The 20,975-nt window shown below is 48.9% G+C and overlaps 1 protein-coding gene across 4 annotated transcripts in view; it reads right to left on the bottom strand.

Annotated features, from left to right (window-relative positions):
* Positions 1-8,300, bottom strand: part of FOXP1 (forkhead box P1) — a 382,430-nt gene extending 374,130 nt beyond the window's left edge. For 2 of the 4 annotated variants that reach the window (XM_032699408.1, XM_032699405.1), the window contains exon 1: positions 8,226-8,299. The gene's annotated coding sequence lies outside the window, so the exon portion shown is untranslated. Of the gene's footprint in view, positions 1-7,477; positions 7,510-8,225 lie in introns of those variants that run through there. The other 2 variants (XM_032699414.1, XM_032699406.1) reach the window with 2 other exon arrangements.
* Between the last annotated feature and the right edge of the window lie 12,675 nt (positions 8,301-20,975).

Below are 20,975 nucleotides of genomic sequence, written 5' to 3'. Positions count from 1 at the left end.
ACATTCTGCTTACTGCTGGGCTCTCTCTATTTATCTCTCTCTTAACAACACTTTGGCATCATTGGCTCCGCTATCTAAATCAGCAATAGTGCATGTCCGGTCACATAAAACCTCAGAGGGTTTCCCAAGATGCCTTGGGAAGTCGGACTACTCTGGTTTACTGATGTGTTAATATGCCCGATCCACTAATTAATGAACAAACAGCTTAGGCGAGGAGCTGGGGGAGGGACACCAACAAGAAGACTGCGAGAGCCCAAGGAAAGACACATGACCCTAATTGTTAGCAACAAGATGACAAGACTGATCGGGAAGTACAGCTAAAACTCAGATCCAACATGAAAGGAAATGTCTGGCAAAGAGGGGAAAACTAACGATGCCGTTAAAGAGGCTCCAGCCAACCTGCGGAACTGTGCCACCTTCTGTTGGGCTGCCGGTGCTCAGCACCCGAGCACCTGGCCAGGGCTCCCCAGCACCACACTCCCATCACATCCTTCCCTCCATGCCCAAATCTTCATCCTCCTCCTGCAACCCTGCAGCTCCAGGGTGTACGCTCCAGCCAAGGAAAGCCAGGAGTTTGCTCCAATCTGTGACGAGGTGATGAGAAAGCACGGCCCTTCCTGCACTTTCCCAGCAAAACCACCTGCCTTTGGCCGCATGCAGAATCCCAGCAGGCGGGTTCTAAGTGGGACCAAAATTCACTGGAGCTTTCAGCCAGACCCAGTTTTACCTAGGGCAAAACATTCCTCACCTTGAAACAGCCTGGACCAAGTACAACAAAGGAGATGCACCAGCAAGAGGGTCCTGTGTCCCGAGTGCACGTACCAGCACTTCAGGATATGCTTCCCCATAGAGTTCAAACATTTGGAAAAAAGGTCATAAGCACTTTCTACCTGAAAAAAATCAACTCAACCAACAGTCACAACAATGCAAGAGACCCTGGAGCACCGTGCCTAGGGACAGACAGCCAGAAGAAAGTTGACTTACAGATCCCACATCCAGCGCTGCCAGCAAATGCTGCAGAACGTTATCCTGCTGCACAGGGAGCCCAAGTTTTCCATGTGCCTCTGAATTAAACTAACTTTGTGAGGAAAACAGGCACTTCGAATAAAAACACACCAGTGACAAATACTGTACAGAGCGAGTGATTAGCAGTAAACAGGACACTGGAGAATCATCCGAATAAAACATTCTGGGCATTTATTTGCCTTGCTTTCCAAGACCATTGCAATCAAACGGGAAACTGGAAAGAAAAAAGCCCACAATTAATTTCAGAACAGCACTCCCAGAAACACTGCAGCCTATGAGATATATGTAAATATTTTACGATATGGGTTCCATTTCAGTAGATCTGTCAAGATATTTGCAGGGCTTGACAGTATTTCTGCCTTTAATTAAATTTTCACACACATACTTTAATGTAATTTAAATAGATTATTAGTTGTCAGAATATAGTATAAATTTTGTTTACGATTTAGTTACTTTAAGTACTCACATTGAGGAAACTCATTTAACCCCCTGACTGAGGAGCATTAAGTGTTGCGATGAGACTTCTAAAGAGCTTCTACTGCCCTTTGCACTCTCGCAATAATCTTAAATTACTACAACTTAATTGCAATTTCAAGGCACTAAAATGGAGATGTTTTAAAAACAGCACCGGGAGGGTCAACGAGGGGAGAAAAATTATTTAGTCCTCCTCAGGTACCAGATGCTTCTTGGAGAGAAACTGATTTTGCCCATTTTCCATAGAATCCTGTCTTCATTTGCAGGATGGCGTGGAACAAAAAGTCATCAAGATTATTCTGGATACTTGCCACATCCAAACAGCCATTAAGACATAAGCCTGCTCACTTGCATGCATGGAAGAGACCCGTGCCAGGAGAACAGAAAGACAAAACCCTAGAGCACATTTGCAGAGAAGGCTGCACATGAACAGAGCCAGCAGCTTCTCTGACTTGGGAGCTCCCATGCTGGAGTAAGAAAATAGAGCACGTGTTAAACCACTCCAGAAATCACAACCAACAAATATCTGATCTCCTAAACACAGTACAAACCGATTCCTCTACAGCACAAAATATATGCATTTTTAAATGAAAAGACTACAGAGACTCCACAATCAAGTTTCTCCTCTAATTACTGCATGATTTATTCCATCCTATTTTTTCTCCCTCTATATACACTGGCATCACCTTGTTACCTGCAGTAGCTGCAATTCCCAGCACACCGCGAGCTGCGGGAATCAAACGGCACAGTGGTTTGTGAGAGCAGCAGGCTGCGAGCAGCGCCTCCGTCAGCGCAGAATCAAGCAGTTCTAGCAAACACAAGATCTTCTTCGCTTCTTCTTGCAACGAGACATTTTACGAGGATCTGGCCAACAGAAAAACAATCAGACTCACAATTTAAACACCACTGTGCCTCAGCGCGGCCGAGCGCTGACGCGTGTCCTCAGTGGCACGAAGTCAAGGGGCTCCCAGCCCGGCCGTACCTTTCGAAGCATTTCAAAAAAGTTTGGTTGCCAGGACCTCTAAGAACGGTCGCAAAGACGCCGCTGATCTCTAGTGCACAACGTTTCCAAATTCCACTTAGCAAATGCTTTCTGGCTCCTACTGCACATCACATCCCCGCTGAACCGCTCGCCGGGTGTGAAAACATGCTACTATACGTGGAGGGGAGGGGGAGAAAAAGTTTCAGTGATACCGGTTTGTGGCACAGACCAAAAGCCAAAGGGAGCAACATGAAGCCCTGGTTGATGCCAACACGCTCTGGATCAGGCCCAGGGCAGCCAACTGCACCCTGAACTGGCCCGTGGGGACACAGGGACCACGCCGTGCCCATGGGCTGTAGAGAGCAGAGTGGCACCATGTCCCCACACTGCTCATCACCTGCTGGGCTTCCCCTCCAGCTGCCAGCCCCTTCCCACCTGCCTTCCCAGCGGAGACACATAGGGAAAAGCACCGGGAAGCAACCTGACAGCAAGACTCATCTGAGGAATAATTACAATATGCTGTTTAATTCAGCTTAAATAAGAACACCAAACGAAACACTTGTGTACCCGAGCTGCCTGAGTACTGCAGGGCTTGATCCCGCTCCCCCTGAGGTGGGAACCCCTGGCAGAGCTCCCTCCCGGGCGCCGGCACCGTGTCCATGCACACACGATGCTGTGCTGGATGTGCTCCGAAGGGCAGGAAAGGCCTGAACAAACGCTGTGCCTCCAAGAGACACCCAGCTACCTGTGAAAACCTCACCGAGTATTCTGCAGCCCTGGCTCAGCTGCATAAAAATATTTCAGCTCAGTGCCTTGAAGTTGCAATTAAATTGTAGTAATTTAAGATTATCACAAGAGCAAAGGGCAGCAGCAGCTCTTCAGCAGACTCCTCTCACCACTTAATGCTCCTCAGTCTTGGGGTTAAATGAGCTTCTTTAGTATAAGTACCTTAAAGGAAGTGAATCGTAAACAAAATTTATACTATTTTCTGACAGCATATAATCTATTTAAATTTATTAAAGCTTCCGGAGAAAATTTAAGATGACAGAAGTATCATTATGCCCTATAAATAACTGGACAGCCTTGCAGAAATAACTGTATTTTACATACATATCCTACATACGTGTGTGCATATGTTATTCCATTTGATACACAAATACATGCTCAACAGATATTTCACAAAAGGAATTGCATTATCCGGTTCAATCTCTCAATACAAACGACCACAAGCAGTAAGAATACTAAACGCTGAGATACATTCCATAAATTTGCCTTTTTACTACCAGCCTTTTTCCTAATCTTTACAATGCCGTGAAACAGGAATAATTCTGGAGTTACAAATGTTTATTGTATATCATATCAAGGACAATAATGCAAATTTTAGCTCTTAAAAAAAGGTGATCCACTCCACGAGAAACTCATATTGCAGCATATGCTGCACACTAATGTCCGATGCATAATTCCCTGCTCAACTTTCCTGTTCCTTCTCTTACCAGGGCAAAAACCATCTGTGTTACAGTTACTGATGGAACTGATTTAAGCAGAAAATGTTTATAGATGTTAAAAAACATTACACATTACGCAAAATGGCTTAACAGCATACACAGCACGTTTAATGCACATACCTTTTATTGTCTAATTAAAGTATATACCATAAAAATCTACAGGCTTTAGAATAAGTTACACAGGACAGTTATGAAACCTTACCTTACAGAAAACATAAAGTACTTATTGTGTGATCTGCACTGCTAATTAAAGAAATGCTTATGCAAAAAGGTTTGGGATTTCTTAATTCTTCAGTAGATGTGCACTTGGTCTGCCTCCTGATTAATATACATTAGGGTAACAGCCTCTTCCTTGGATTTTTTTTTTTTTAAGATATTTCCATTGTTTAGAATACTTTAAAGAAATGAAAGGAACATATTTGTAAAGTTTGCAGTGAAGTGTTTGACTACAAACATGAAACTGTCACGCAACAAAACTAACCTCACTCCCTCTGGTTCAGTTTGATTAGTACTTAAATCCTAACTGTTTACTGAAGTAAAATCAAGTGTCTGTTAATACTCTTTACTGCTATTGCCACTAAAAAACTACACAGTAACAGAGTCTCTCTGATACAGACATGAAGACACTTTACACACAGTTTTGTAAAAATCATGGCATATAAAAAACAAGGTCCATCCATGACCATACATTTGAAGGAAGGATATTACAAGTTTTCCAAACTCTAGGAATGCACTCATACAACATACAATGCTTAATCACAACCAAACTTCTCTATTATACAGCAACACAGAACTTACACACAGAGAAAAAAAAATAAACCTATGTTTCCTTACAATTCAGAGATCCAGAAATAAAAGCTGAATGCCACAGAACTTTTACAGTTTTCAACATTACACTACTGGAACATCGCATTCTCTGCAGCTCTAGACAGCATAAATGAAATAAAATCCCAAGTCTCTCTCTGAAAGCGTATACAACACACTCTAAACCACCATCACTTTAAAAAAATAAAAAACACTAAACCCAAAACCTAGCCCATGCACAAAAAACTAACTTTGCAATTGAAATCGTAAGCAACAGAAAGCCTTGTTTGAAACAGTCGTTATTTTTCTCAGAGTTATCCTTTGGTTTCACAACAAAGATCAGCATTTGTAATGGTCCATTTCTGCATAAGTGAACATATAGCCTTGCTGCCTGATCGAATAGTCCAGAGCTTTCAGTGAGGCAGCTCCTGACAACAGCCCAGCAGCAGCTTTGTTTGATCTCTCCTGCCTTCCTTAATCTGGGTTGTCAAGGTTCACTTGTTGGAGGCTGTTTACTTTACTTTTTCCAGAAAAAAAAAAAAAAAGTGATTTTTCTTTTCCTGTCTCTCATACAATGACTAATCCGAAGACTAAGGGGGAAGAATGCTGCCAATGCAAGATGTTAAAGCTACAATACCTTTTTGCAATGAGATTTTAGCCGACACCTTTTGAATGGTAACTAGTGAAGAGCTTCCTCCCCCAGTGCTCTGGTCCATTCAATATGTTGGGAGATAGTTCAAATAAAATGTGCAGGGAAAAAGCTTCAGAGGAGAGAGGTTGAAACCAGTAGCCCCAATTTCCCCGTCCTCCCCCAAATCTGGTTGCAGAGATGCACGATACCTCCTTGCCCACACTAGCTTCTCTGGGAACTTGAGCTATTTCAGGCTCTCTCAAACTTACAAAAAGTAGGAGCTTCTCAGCAGTAACAGAAACTGTAAAAATAATACTAAACTGATTGAAACGCCCATTTTCCAAAATATTAAAGGAAACCATGGATTAACAGCACAAGCAAAAAGTTTCTTCTACTACAAGCTTGCAACTTTGTCTAATTAAGCAGCTGTCACTACTGGCATCAACATTTGGTCAAAGCAGGTAAAAAGCAAGTTTAGAAAAACTCTAGGGAAAGGAAACACAGTTTAGAGAATTGTTTTAATATTTAGAACCATCCAGCACCCTAGAAATCAGCAGGCTACATGGCGTAGACGACATGCTACAAGCAGTACACATCCATTACTCACTCCGAGAGCAGTTACTAAAAATGAAACCTTAAACTTCTGAGCACAGAAGTTGGGCTCCAGCTTCTCTACAGAAGCGGCTCAGAGAGCGCTCGCAGGCGGCTGATACCTCGGGTAGGGACGGGAGGGCTGCGCGCTGCTGCCGCCACCAGCCCTGGGGAGAACCGGGGGGGGGGGGGGAAATTGGGAGGGGGCGGGTGGAGAGTAATGTCGCTCGGCTTGGTTCACTCAAAGCAAAACCACGCAATTAAAATCATTACAGCGAAGTGGCAGCAGACGGCTCGCTGAGAGCGCGGCGCTCCGCAGCCCGCCCGGCGATGCTCTCCGCGCCGGAGCCGCACGGGCACGAACAGTTGCGCGGCGGCGGGGAGGGGGCTGCGCTGCGCCCCGCGCGGTCCTGCCCGCGGCCCCTCTCGCTGGGGCTTTTTTGTTTGTTTTTTTTTTTTCAAAGGGGGAAAAAAACCCCCAACAACAACAACAACAACAAAAAATCCACAACCAAAAACAAAAAAACCAAACCAGAGCCCGCCGGGGCGGGGAGGAGGGAGGCGCGGACACGCCGCCCGGCAGCGCGCACCCACCGCTGCCCGGGGGGGATGCGCTGCGCGGGGCGGCAGGTGCGCGGGGCGGCCCCTACTTACCGGGCACCGGCGGCGGCTCCGCGGCGCGCAGCGAGCCCCGGCTCCGTCCCGAGGCTCCGCACCGCGGGGGGGGGACACGCACACACACACACACGCACACACACACACACACACGTGAAGGATGCGCGGTCCGCACCCGCGCAGCGAGAAGTTGCGCCGGGCTGAGGAGGCGCCTCGGGTGTTTATTCAAACAGTTCGTCTCCAAAGGAAAAAAAAAAAAAGAATGGGGGAATGGGAATGGAGGGGGGGATGGGCGCAAAGCGCCCCAGGGACCCGCGGTGGGGGAGGATGCGCGGTGCGGGGCTCCGCGCCTGCGGAAGGGTCTGCGCGGGCGGAAAGCCGCAACAGGTGCCCGGGGAAGGGGGGCCGGGGCAGGCGGGCCGGGCGCAGGGAGGGGGGGCGCGGCCCCACCGCAACTTCTTGCCCCGAGTGCCGAAGTTGGGGCGTGCGCGCCCCTTGCGCGGCGGCGCGGGGGGGACCCGGCGGAAAACACGCGGAAAGCGCGAGCGGGGATGGGATGGGAGGGGGGCGGGAGGCGCCGCATCCCACCGGGGCGGGGGGTGCGCGCGGAGCGAGGCGGGGGGGAAGTTTCCAAAGTGGGCGGGGAGGGGGTGCGGGCAGCCCCGCATCCCGGGGAGGGGGCTCCGCACCCGCGCACCGCCGCCCCGCGTCCCCCCACCCCCCCGGTACCGCGGCGGCGGTCGGGGAAGCGGTGGGGGTGGGGGGCGGCCGGGCACGTGGGGCCGGCGGGGGGAAAAGTGCAACAGCCCCGGAGGAGCGGGGGAAAGTGTCGGGGGGCGCCGGACTCACCCGCAGGACTCGGCCCTGCCGCTGCCCAGCACGGCGCGGCCGCGGCGCGGGCGGGCGGCGGCGCGGAGCGGCGCGGGGCTGCCTCCGTCCCGTCCCTCCCTCCCGTCCCTCCGGCACGCCGAGCCCGGGCGGCGCGGCGGCGTGCTCCGCCGCTCGGTAAATAACAATAGAGCCCCTCCGCCCGGCGCCGCGCCCGCGGGCCCCGCACGCCGCCCCGCCGCGCCCCCGCCCCGCGCCGCCCCGCGCCCCCTCCCCGCCCCGCGCAGCCCCGCGCGGGCGGGCCGGGGGCGGCCCGCGACACCCCCGCGGAGGGAGATGTTGTTATTTTTTGCTGTTGTCAGTCTCTGACGTCACATCCACCTGCTGGGTAAACAAGGCTCGGCGCAAGGGAAAAATAATAATGAAAAAAATAAAATAATGGAAAAGCGGGGGGGGGAGGCGGGCGGGGAGCGCGGAACGCGCTGAGGAGCCGCAGCCCCGCCGGCGCGGAGCTCCGCGGAGGGACGGACGGGGAGGGGGGGGGGGGGCGGGCCGGGGGAGGCGGGGCGGCCCCGCGGCGAAGCGAAAGTGCCGGCGGTGCGCGGCTCTGCGGGCAGGGGCTGCCCCGTCGGCGGGGGCAGCGCTGCGCACCCCTACCAACTTTTCCGCAGCCGCGGGGGGGGCAGGGAGGGAGCGGCAGGCCCGCGGAGCTGGGGGGGTGCGGGGGACCCCGGAGTGCCTTCCGCGGGTGCCCGCGGAGCCGCCTTACCTGCGAGGCGGGCGCTGCCCGCGGTGCCCCCGCAGCGCTCAGACCCTGCGCGGGTGCGCAGCGGCGCGCACCGGCCGCTGAGCGGGACTGACCGGCCTGAACGCGGAGCCGCTCCGCGGGGGCGGCCCCGGGCCGCGTGTCCGCATCCCGGGGGGTGCGCGCTCCCGGCCGCGCCGTCGGGGTCCCGCGGAAGGCCCGGTGGCAGCGCCCGCGGGCACAGGGCGAGAGGGCGCCGAGCCGGGACCTCCCGGCTGCCCCGGCACTCGAGCACGGGGAATTTTAACAGCGGGGACGGCCTTAGCGCGGAGCTTGGCGGCTCCGGCGGCGCGGGGGCTTCGTTGGCGGCGGCCGGACCGCGCGTGGGGAGCGGGTCCCGCCGGGCATCCCCCTGCCCCGCCCGAGACCCCGGCCCGCCGCCGGCAGCACCGCCGGGGCGGGGGGCGGTCGGCGGGCGCCCCGCGGGGATGGAGCGGGTCCTGCCCGGCGCTGCGGGCGGGAGGCACCGGGCGGCCGCGAAGTTACCGAGGGACCGACTCGTTCGGGGAAAAACTCTTTTTTCTTGACCCGCGAGAGCCCTGGGTTTCTTCCCTCTCTTTGTTTTTTTTGGGCGATCGCGTGTAGCTGCCCGCAGGACTGACCCGGAGCTCCGGGGACGGCGGCGATGGTTTCACACATTCCCAGAAGGGACCCGCGCCCCCGCCAGCCCCGCGCCGGGCCCATCCTCGTTCCCGGTCCCCGGTCCCGGTCCCCCGGCCCGGCGGCTCTGGCAGCAGCGCCGGGTCCGCGGCGCCACCTCCCGACGGAACGGCGGGAGCCGCTGCGGCAGCAATTAACACCTGGAATTACCCTAATGGCGAGGTACTTATGCCTAATTCATTATATTTTAAATAATTAAGAGCGGAAAATCGCTGCAAATAAATATTTGCGGAGGTGATGCTCGCGCCGCTGGCGGGGCGGTGCGCTCGGGCCGGGAGCGGGAGAGAGCCGGGAGCGGAGCGCTCGTCATCCCGCTCCTCCAGCCACGTACCGCAGGAGACACCGCCGTTTGTGTGACCGGCGGGATCACCCGCTTTAAAAAGCCAACATCACCACCTTCACCGTCTGTTTTTTAGTTCATCTGTTTCTTCAGTAAGAAGAAAAAGGAGCTAAACCTGTTAAGAGAGTGTTTTTTAAACACTCTCCTCCTTAGTGCTCAAAAAAAATATTTGTTTTACATTTCGTCCTCAAATAAACGGTTATTGGAAACTTGTTCATCTCCTGTTTTTAACTTCACAAATCTAAACCAGTACATCAACTCTGTAAAACATGATTAATTCCACAGACAATACCAGCGGTGGGACTTCTCCCTCCCCCTCTGTCGATGTAGCTGCTAATTGTACTTGAATTGTTTACTGCTGTATTGTTTTACAAGTGCCTGGAGAAAGATGCTTCATATTCCCACCACTGGCAGAACCATCCCAGGAGCAAATGCTTGGCAGATTTTGGCAGGGATGTACACAGGCTACAACTACAGCTTGTTAGGTAAAAAAAAAAAAAAAAAAAAAATTACGAAGGTGATGACGCCTTTGTAATTATAGGTGTTACTTGTTATAAAGTCAGAATGTTTTCCAAGCTACTGTAATGCCACACCTCCAGTGTCCCAGGAGCCAGCCCTTGGAGTCCTTTCCGCTTTAGTCACTGGTTTATGAAGCTTTGCAGAGCACATCACCAGGCTGCACAGCAGGTTCCTGGCCCACTTGGCACTCCTGCATAGGTGCAAAGCCCATGTGGGTACTCAGCTGTTATTCTACATTTTACATCAGGCATGAAAAGATACACTATGCACTGCCCCAAAAGCTGGTAGGCATAAGGAGAAATGTACATTGGATTCACAGCCTGGTTTTATGATTGTCTGACTTTGTTTCAAATAAGTCAAAGCAGAAGTAGTCCTGTGAGTACCCTCATACTGCAGCTCATGGCAAAACCCCCTTTTGAGAAGCCAGTGGTTGCTGCTTTCCACATTCCCTTGTTTTGGGTGTGGTCAGGGCAAGTCAGATCAGTCTGGCAACAAGTAACCTTTCAAAAAGCTAGAAAATGCAGCTCTGCCCATCACATGGTATGCATGCAAGGCAAAAGTAACACTGGACATTTCTTTTGCTCAGGTAACTTTAAAGACAGGAAGGGCTGACTTAGCTACGAGAGGGAATTTTAAAAGGTATAAACATCAGATCCTTCATTTGCAAACAAGTTTTCACCCCTCATATGCTTTTGCTATTATACTTTCCCTACTTCCCTGGCCACAGTGGAAGCCGTGTCCTGGCCTGCGCTGAGAGGACAAGCTGGAGCAGAACTGAGCCTCTGTGTGCCAGGAGGTGCCTGGCAGGATGGGGCTGCCCTGTAGGCACCCCGAGGGCCAGTGCCAGTCTGGCTGTGGCAGAGGAGGCAGCGAGCAGCACAACCTGCTCACTGCTGATTGTAAGGGAGAGAAATGGCTGTTCTGCCCTGTGGCACCACGATCCAGGGAGAGAAGGCTGGAGGCTGGCATCACACACAGGCACAAAATGAATGACATTTTGCTCTACTGTGAGTCCAGAGGAGCTCCACTGCAGAGTTGCTTTGGATTTGCATGGGCAGTGCAGAGACATGAGTTCTAGATTCATCCCAGCCTCCTCTGGGCTCCTCAGTGGATGGGAAAGGCTCCCCACATCTGTAGCCACAATAATCCTCTTTATTCCTGGAGGTGTCCCTCCAGTCACTGTTGTACCAGAAGCCACCCAGAGATAACTTTTCTATAGCACATTTCCATTTGTCCTGAGCTGCCAGCCAATACATATTTCCTTTTCCTGTGGGGGAGATGAACAGCCATTTGTCTCAGTTTAACGAGATTACAACTTAAAAATTAAGATTCTTCAGGTGGAAGTGCAGAAAAGGAAAAAGAAACAGCTTTTTATTAACAAAATCTGAATAAACAACAAATGGTGCAACCAAAAACTTTCAGAAGAAACAAAACAAAGTCCCAAATCCCCAGGTGGGGGGGAGGGGAGAAACCTGCAGCAACCCGGGAAGGGTGTGAGGGAAAGGCAGGACTGTCCCGGCAGTTCAAAAAGCTGCTCGCAACCACGTGTGCCTGCAGTCAGAAATGAAGGAGTCCCTTTTCCCCACAGGCAGTCTTGAAAGGAGAATACCTTGCTCTGAGATGGTCAATGTTTCTCTCTCGGTCATTCTCTGCAAGGTGTCCCACGGGGAAAAAAAACTTCCTCTCAGGAAAAGAGAAAGAGGCGGCCAAAAACCAGGCTCCCACTCTGTCCTGTCCCAGACCACCACCCCAAAAGCCCCCGAACAAAGAACTCCCCAGCTATCCTTGTGACCACCGTGCTTCCCCGCAAGAAAAAATTCCAACATCTCTTTTCAAACCTATGACATCATCCACCCCTGAATTTTTTCCCATACTAACATACTACGTCGGATTCAAACTTTCCAACTATATACATATATACATTACACACTCAAGGTGTGTAATGAATTTGGAAGGACATCTCTGAAGGTGACATACACTCTTTCAATAAAATATTTAAAGTAAACTGTTCCTGTGTAGCAGCTGTCCCCGTCCTTCAGGCTGTTCCTTTCTTCACTGCATTTTTCTGTCTCAACCACCTGTTCTCCGCAAATGGTTAAAACCTCCCAAAACAAACCAGGACTTGTGTATTAGCAGACTGCTGTAGGTCAGAGACCTTTGAACACCACTGAGGCTGCTCCTCCATCCACCCTTCACACTGCTGAAGGTCTTTCCACATCTGTCACTGGATTCTCAGTGAAGGCACTGACATAAATTCATGACTCAAATTATTTTTTAAACAAAGTGTGGCAGTAACACAAGTATTTGATAAACATCTGCCTGCAGGAGCAGTGGGCACATGGATGTGGTTGGAATGTTCCTGTGTGCCCAGCAGGAAGCACAAGCCCAGGGCTCCCAGCACACGACAAGGCAGGTGTGTGTAGGCAGGCTGGGGGACAAAAGGAACCTGGTCTGTGAACATGAGATACAATTATTACAAACAACTGTAAACCATTGGAAGCTCTTTAGCACACACAGAGGGGGAACATAGGCCAGATGAAGTGATTCCATCTCCCTCAAACAGTGTTCTATACCCCAGCTTCATTAACTTTGCTGCTTAGATGAAGCACAGCCAGCAAAATAAACTTGACTGTACTGGGACAGCTGCATAATAACCAACCAATATACTTTTTTCTAATGCTGCTGCCTCTGTAGCATCTGACTTGTATTTTTTGACTTCTGTGAGCTAAAATATTTCAGAGGTGAAATGTTTCCAGGTTACACCACAGCTCTAGAGGTACAGCATGAGCTTGTGTAAAGTTAACTAACATTTGCATAAGGTTGCAGTGGAAAACTGAAGGCTTTCTTCGTGTCACAGAAAGACAGCGGGCATATTCCAGTACCTTATTGTTTTAAAAGCAAGGAAATGATCCTATCTGGAGGCAAACAGATGCAGCTGCAACACAAAAGGTCCTGGCTGGGGTAGGGAGCACCTGAGCACCACACTGGTGCTACAGCTGGACACAGGACTTGTCCTAAGAAAGGTAAGGCGCTTATTCTGTGGGATGATGTGCTTATGAACTTGCACCCTTCATCTTTACACCAAAAACACCCCAAAACACTGGGAGAGAACTTTGTGTACCAGTGTGCACAACCTCAGTAACAACCTTGGGCGCTCTCACCCGTTAACCAAACTGCATGAAGGAGTAACAGCTCCTTCCATTACTGTTTTGCAAAACTGCTTCACTTGGAAAGTGAACATTCCCATATCAACCTCTAACAGCCACGTTCAAAGTCACGTATGTAACAGTCAGCTGTGAACCCAGTTCCTGTTGCTGTCCCCTGGTTTTGTCCACATGCTACCCCAAGACAGAGCTGCGTCTGGGCTTCTCTGCTCTGTCCTGCTCTTCCTGCTCCGGTAACTCGGTGGGATCCAGGGTCAGCACTTTGCTGAACATGATGTCGTCGTGCTCACTCCAATCAAGGCGTCTGCCATGCACAAGAACTCCTCCTTCAGGGAAATAACTTATTAATTGGAACTGCTCATGGGCCTGTTCTCTGATGAAACTCAAAACTTTATCAATGTTTGTGTTGTCCAGAGCAGCATCTATCTCATCCAAAATAAAGAAAGGTGCTGGCCTGTGTATGGCAAACACAAGGGCCAGGGCTGCCATGGTTTTCTCCAAAGTGCACTGATGCCAAGAAATTGGTGTATACGGATGGCCCTTGCTGTGAAAGGCTCCACCACATCTGTGACGTACACATGGTGTCATTGGGGTTGTGGCTGGGTTGCCCATTCTTTTCAAAAAGTATCTCTAACAGTGCCATTTCTCTCAGGCACTGGATACCTTCCTCTAGGATCTTCCAGGCTGTCTCATAGTGGTGCTTCTGCAGGAAGTCTCTGTAAACAGACTTCTCTCTCACACCTGTTAGAAGTCGCTCTCAGAGAGAAAGGGGCTTTGACTCCCTCATGAATGCTTGCTTGATACCCACATCCTGGGCCAGGGATTGTTGCCTGAGATGGTCAGTGTCTCTCTCTCAGTTGTTCTCCGCAAGATGTCCCGTGGGGAAAAAAACTTCCTCTCGGGAAAAGAGAAAGAGGCGGCCAAAAACCGGGCTCCCACTCTGTCCTGTCCCGGACCACCACCCCAAAAGCCTCCAAACAAAGAACTCCCCAGCTATCCTTGTGGCCACCATGTTTCCCCATGAGACCTCCCCCTTTCCCTGCTCCTGCTCCACACGTGTGGCCCCACTCCACCCCCACCCCAGAAGAAACAGACAAGGAAAAAATTCCAACATATCTTTTCAAACCTATGACACCATTGTATTTGCATTGGACTATTAATCTGCCTGAATTTGGTCGAGATTCTTAAATGAATATTCATGGGAATTAATGTCATTTAATACCTATTGCTCCCTGAATATAATTATGTGCCGTACGTGAACTGGCAAACACCACAAGATGTCCAATCTTGTTGAGAGTCTATGACCGATTAAACGCCATGAGCTGGACACTTGTGCAGTACTGAAGATGCACAAGGCACTACCAAGATGCAGCCTGACTTCAGAAGAGGGAGCCAATAAAAGAGGGAATATGTACTCTGTGGGAAGCAAAAAAACACCTTTAGGGATAGAAAAAAAGGTATTTTAATACAGGCTCTTCCCCAGGTATTTGCCTACATGTAGAAACTACTCTAAACATTTATATTATTTTGCCAAAAAGCGTTAGTTCTTTCACTTTCTTACCCACAGAAAAACATCTTTCAGGGCGTCCTATTCCTGACCTCTTTCAAGACAACAGCATCTCTTGGAAGACCTTCAGCACATCCTACAAATAAGAAATGCCCAAGTCCAATCCTCCTTCTCCCAGCAGTCCGCCTGCCAAGGTTCGTGCTGTTCCCTGAATAATAAAGCATAATCAGCTCCGTATTGAAGCAAAACCCATCCCCGGCATCAGTGCTACCAACCCCTGTCGTAACATAACAAGGACTCTTCCCAAAATATTTGGGCTTGCCCTGTCACAGTGAGAGGCGTTCGAGTTCAGCGCTCTGTCAACAATGCCAGGTGTCTCCTGAACCTCCGGCGCCCGAGCCAAGAGGGAGAGCTCAGAAGCACAGGAATAATCATTATTCACATTACTAAAATGTAACGGAATGTTTAAACAGATAACGTAACACAATCCCTCACAGCAGAAAAAAAAAAATACTGTTTATTATTTATCCCAGTCAGATAGAAAATGAACTCAATCTCCTGGAAAGGAAAAGCAAGGCTCCTTTTTTTTTTTTTTTCTTTTCACAACTGACATCCACCAAAAAAAAAAAAATATTCTATTGTGCCAGCTGTGGCCCTTCAAAGGGGCTGATGTTCGCTGTGGCTCTTGATAAAATCAACTGGCAAATTGTGGGGTGAAAAAAGTGACTCAAAGCCAAACACATCTAAGAAGAAAAAAACCCTGGTGAAATAAAAAAATCCAAGAACAATTTCATGTTGAGTCAATCTGAAGATTTCATTTCAATTTTGATTTTTTGGGGGAATAAGAAAAGACACACACCCCCTTGCTTGAAAATAAAATTAAAGGACATTTTGAACACAAAGTAGTTTCAAAATGAAAAATCAAAGTGTTTCATGTCAGAAGTGTCAAAACTAACAGCTTCAGCATTTGTCAGAGCTTTTTTGAGTTTTTATAAATGACAAGTTTGGCATGTGTGCACAGACCGTTTTGGTGCTGCTGAATCTGCATTTTTGCATGCAGAAAAAATTGGTTGGGTGAAATTTTCTGCGGAGAAGCCGTTTGCTGCTCCCTTTGTGCAGAGACCAGCAGCACTCTCCCTGAGGGCTGTGCCAGAGCCTCGCTGACACCTCCCGCTCCTCTTTGGCTTATTAATATTTTACTCTTCGGTTTGCAGGACTCTGCAGGCCTGGTCTGTTCCAGAACCAGCTCCCTGGTTAGCGGGAGGAGGTACAAAGGTTAGGAGAGGCTGACTGTGCATCTCCAGCTTGATGTGCTGCTGTGTGACAGGCGGCCACGGACCTATCCTAAGGTGACATTAGGTAATTTATTACCTTGGTTCATTACTGCCTTAACAAAGTTACAGGCTAAGCTCTCTTTCATCAGCTCACTGCCTTCCCAAAGTGGGGGTTTTCCAAAAATGTTTTATCCCCAGAAGTTTGGAGATCTTACAGTCAGGTTTACACCTTTCCTGGCAGGAGGGTGAGGGTGGAAATCGGAGTAGATAGCACCTGAATGAAGGCATTTAGTTTAAAAACTTAAATTACATAAAAATCTTAAATTAAATTACATAAAAATCTTAAGTTACATAAATGCTATTGCTATAAAAATGTACCACGAAGCATTTACAATATTAGCAACTGAATACATTCTTGCTAGGAAAGCAGCAGCCACCCAGATTTTGCAGGTCTGCTTCCAGCATAGCTGACTTTGCTGCAGGTTTGGGACAGTGCCTAGTCCCCTGGGAAGGCAGCAGATAAGATCTTCTGCAGATAGCAGACACCTACCTGCCTTTTGCTACCCAATTTCTGTAACGCTTTCTACATCTCTCTGATGACAGCAACACTTCTTGCTGTATCTTGACAACTTCTAATTAACCCAATCTCAGCATCTCTGAAGCTTCCATAGAAAACCGATGTAATTCTTTAAAGCAAGAGACAAATCCAAAGCACCATCTCCTCCTCTGACCTCCATAGGGGCTACAAAACCCAAGGGTAGTCTGACTGTGCTGAAGGCCAGACCAGCTCCTTCTCTGCCTTCCTGGAAGGCAGTACTGAAAGCCAGCAGAGACTGAAACAGATTTCTAACATCTTGTTGGCATTTCTGGGTCTGCTTAAACTCCTGCTGCAGGAGCACATGCAGAAATGTCCGTGAGGACATGCCACACATTCAGCTTCCAATGAGACAAGCAGTCCCACGTCAGGGAGATGGTCTCCTCACTCCCTGCCCTGCTCTCCCTGCCAAGTTCAGTATTCCCTGGGAAGGAGATGCAGTAATTGTGACTTTCCTCGTGAGGGGTTTTCTGTTGATGCTGTCTCAAAAGTGTACTACACTGAAATATTATTTCATCTTAACTTTTTCCACTATTATGACTATTTTTCAATCCAAAAGTCCAACATCAACAAAGATTAAAGCTTTTACTCTAGTTACATATCTATGAAAACAGCAGTCTCCTGTGTTTTGGGAGATAAACACTACCAGATGCTCTAGTAAACATAAGAGAGGGGGGGGAAAGAAAAAAAGAGAGTGGCCAAGAGAAGGAAGGGGCTGAAAATAAGTTAGAAATAGCAGAAGAGAAGACCAAAAAAGTAAATTCCTGGTGTTTCTTGCTATGTGGCAGTGAAGAGGTTAAGCCCCAGAACGCTGCCATCTCTAGACAGAATTGGTTGTTATTGCATTGATAAAACCCCGGGTTGTGTTTTCCTTGTCCATTTTGACCCGTATCTGACGTTAGCATTGCAAATGATGTCTGCTGCCATTCAACTAGTCAGAGTGAGCGGACAGAAACAAGGCAGAGAGCTTACCAAAGACGATACTAATGGAAGGGGTGGGGAAAAGTCTGATTTACATGCAATTAATTATTATTTATGTAAAAACCATATCGTTGTGGTGGTTCTTGACATCATTCAAAGCCTCTTTTCAAAAGAGGAGTCCCCCTGGTTAGTGCACTAATCTTGCCTGTGCTGCGAATATGAACCGTGATTGCTGGTGGCAGCCACATTGGCCCATCACCACCACTTGTAGGGTTGAAGTCAACTGCCCAAAAGAGCAAAGGAAAAAGATCCTGCCTCCTCCTGACTTTGCATTGCCAGGGCCACGGGAAGCTAGCGATTCATTTGGTGGGAAGTCATCAGACCCGAGGCCAACATTGTGCAGAAGACGGCAGAGTTATGCATAACCATTGTGAAGAAGTTTCAGATTAAATAAATGTATTTTCTTCTGAACTTGTAAAATGATTAACTTATTTATTTGATTTCAGCATCTAATCACAAAATAATTACCTAGCCCAGCCCCAAGGTATCTTGGCAATGTTGTTCAAGACACACTCCAGCACAGACAAAAGCTCCTGCGGGAAGACATCAATCACCTTCCTGTACGAATGAAACTGGTCCACAAAAATGAAGGGCACGGCTCCACCCCAACTCTTTCAAAATTCGTGTGTCTCAGCCATAGTTCCAGTCCGGCTCCCAGACACATCCCTGCCCACTAGTTTTCATAAGAGCTAGGTCAAACCTCAAGTGCATGGATTACATATGGCAGCATGACCCAATTTATTCAGGCTCCGCTGGACAAAATCTATACAGTGGGAAGTTTATTGACAGTGTCTCACTGGTTCTCTCTAATTTGCCAAAGGAGCTGCTGGGCAGGAAACTCAGTTAACCTCAATCATGGTAAGGACAGATTAAAGGGAGCTAGACTCAAAAACAGGCAGGTCTCAAGCCACCTTCTTAATAAAGAAAAACAAACCACAGCATTAATTGGAGCAATTGGATGGGGTAGGAACTTTGGCTCAAGCCTGGGAGCAGAGGCTGGAGCGGATGGGATGGGCAGTGCTCATTGGAAGGAGGGATGTCACCTGGACAGACAGTCCCACCCACCCACTGAACTCTGTACAGCCAGTGTGCCCCCAGCACACCTTCCCATCCTCCATCTCCCCCACACTCACCTCCAGAGCATTTCTACACACGGCATTGCCTCTGCCAATGCTGTCTGCTCACAGGGGACACGCAGTGATGGTGGTGGCTGCTGAGCTTTGGGAGGACACACAGGGCAAGCCCAGGTTTTCCTGCCACGACCAGGTGGACAAAAACAAGAGCACAGCAGGCAGAAAGCTGCCTGCAAGGTTCCCACCTACCCTTCAGCTTTTAGACCACAACACAACATTTCATGCTCTCCCTATCATTGCCTCCCTGTCAACTGCTGGGAGCACCAAAGCATAGCTAATCCCACCTGGAAATCTCCCTCTAAACATACAATTTTATCCCAAGCAATCAATTTCCAAACAGCACAAAACAGTATTTCCTTCAACCCTTGCACACCCCAGCTGTGATAGGATTTTCATCCTGGGTGAAATGGCTTGTCCAGCCTTGCCCAGTTTGTGAACAAGCTCTTATGCCATCAGGGACCTGATATCCCAGTTGGAAGAAAAAAAGAAAAAAAAAAAGGGAGGGGGGAAATTATTCTCTGCTGGGAAAAATTATCTTCTCTTTTGCATTATTTGTTTTGTCAAAAGCTTCTGTCATCAGCTTGAGACCAAGCAAATTCAGCTCACTCAGAGCATGCTTGGTATGAAGAAACATTTTCATTTCTTGGAGCAGGCTCCAAGATATTCAGCTTAGCTTGCCTTGCCTCCACTCCATTTCAGGTTTTAAATATTTTGCATTTTGGTTTTGGTATTTTTTGCTTATATCATAATCAACACGTTAATTTCTAGTTTTATTTTGAGGGGGTTTTTTTTGTGGGTTTTTTTTTGTCACCTTTACCATAGGGATAAGTAGACCCATATCTCTGTGTTCCAACCTTCAAACTTTGTAAAACTGAATGAGGGCAGTGGAGAGACTGTTTTTCCTGGTGAAATTAGCACAACCATAGGGCAGAAACATTTTCACAGCTACCAAAAGCTCTTTATCTGGTTGGCTTAGAGACCAGATGTTTTCCCACAAATTCTTTGGCTCTTGTTGGTTCACAACTGCTCTCTGCCATCCTTGCACATGAAGCGTCTGCTCTGGTTTTTTTTCAGAGAGAAGAAATTATATAAATGGGAAACTTCACACCCAAGAACATTGTGGCTGTTTGTTCCTACCCAGGGTGATTCTCTGGCCAACACATTACAGCTTCCACCCCGATACTGTGTGAGTTGGAGGCACATTTCCATCAACCCTCTAACATGCTTAATCACAGCAAATAATTTGTTTATGAAGTTCAGTTCTACTAAGCCCAACCTGGAAGCAGGTACTCATCCTCCCAAGTACAAGCACTTCTGCTGTAATTTCTTTTAAAGTCAAAGCTGATCGTTATCTACAAAAGGCCGGAGCAATAAGTATTTAGTGTGTTTAGAAAACACATCTCTTTCACCACACCTGCAGCCTGCCTGCCAGCTTTCAGCCATGTGGACTCTCCACTGCTCTGGGAGACTCCAGTGCAGTAAACAAAGTAGATTTCCTTGGCTTCCCAGCTTCCAGGTACCTCTTCCATATGATTTTACATGCTCATGCCCTAAAGGTCTTCATGCAGGTCCTGTTTCCACAGCATTTCCAAGGGCTTGGATTGGGTGGTGGGAGGTGATGGTGGGTTGGTTTTCTTCCACTTCTCCAGTTCCTCTAGGTTGTTCTATTAACGACTTTACAAGAGACACAGAAGAGCCTTCACTGTTGAACAAGAGCAGGAACCATTTCAGGAGTTAGTCCTAAGACTTTTCCTTCCCCCTACCCTTGATGTAAAAGACAAGTGAAATCCCATCCTTTTTGGGCTTCTGGTGAAAATTTATTACAGCACCCAAACCTGCAGCTGTCTCCTGTGAGCTGCTTCTACCTAACGCAAGATAATGTCCCATAAGCCTCTCCCCTGGCATTGCTGGTGTTCATGTGGGTCATAACAATGCCAGCGCCACTGAACAAACAAACTTCAAAGGAGAAAGGAATGCCAGAGCCAGGGAGACACGCCTGGGGGCGAGAGAACTGGGATAATAAAACTCACGGCATCACCCCGGTGCCAACAACACAGTACTTTTTGTGCCTCTCATTCCTGCAGTTTCTTGGAATGATTTGCTAAGACACCATTTCATTTTGGAGATGAAAGGAACAAACAGGCAAGGGTTAAGCCAGAGCCACCATCCCCCCACCCCAGCCTATTCACAGCAGAAGGAAATCTGTCTCTCTCCCACCCCTCAGCATCCTGTCTCTGCTGCCTTGGAAAACACACAAATCCCTTACAGCTTCCTGAGGGGCAGAGACCTCAGCCTGCTCCCAGCTGCCCTCCGCCCCAGTGCACCCTGCAGCATCCTGGTTTCCCCAGGAGCGCCCTGCCCAGGGGGCTCCAGCCACAGCAGCTCCTTCCCTCCCTCCTGGCCTGGCCAGAGGAGCTGGTCCGGTGGCACCATCTCTGTCTCCTGGGTTTTGTCCCAGCAGATGCTCAAACTTGGCCTTGAGTACAGTGGGTACCCCACAGCTACCACAGCTCCTCCTTCATGAGGGACTGAATTACTCCC

Source organism: Chiroxiphia lanceolata, chromosome 11, assembly GCF_009829145.1.
Source record: "Chiroxiphia lanceolata isolate bChiLan1 chromosome 11, bChiLan1.pri, whole genome shotgun sequence".
Lineage (NCBI taxonomy): Eukaryota > Metazoa > Chordata > Aves > Passeriformes > Pipridae > Chiroxiphia > Chiroxiphia lanceolata.
Note: the sequence above shows the minus strand (reverse complement) of the source record. Positions and strands in the feature narration are given on the sequence as shown.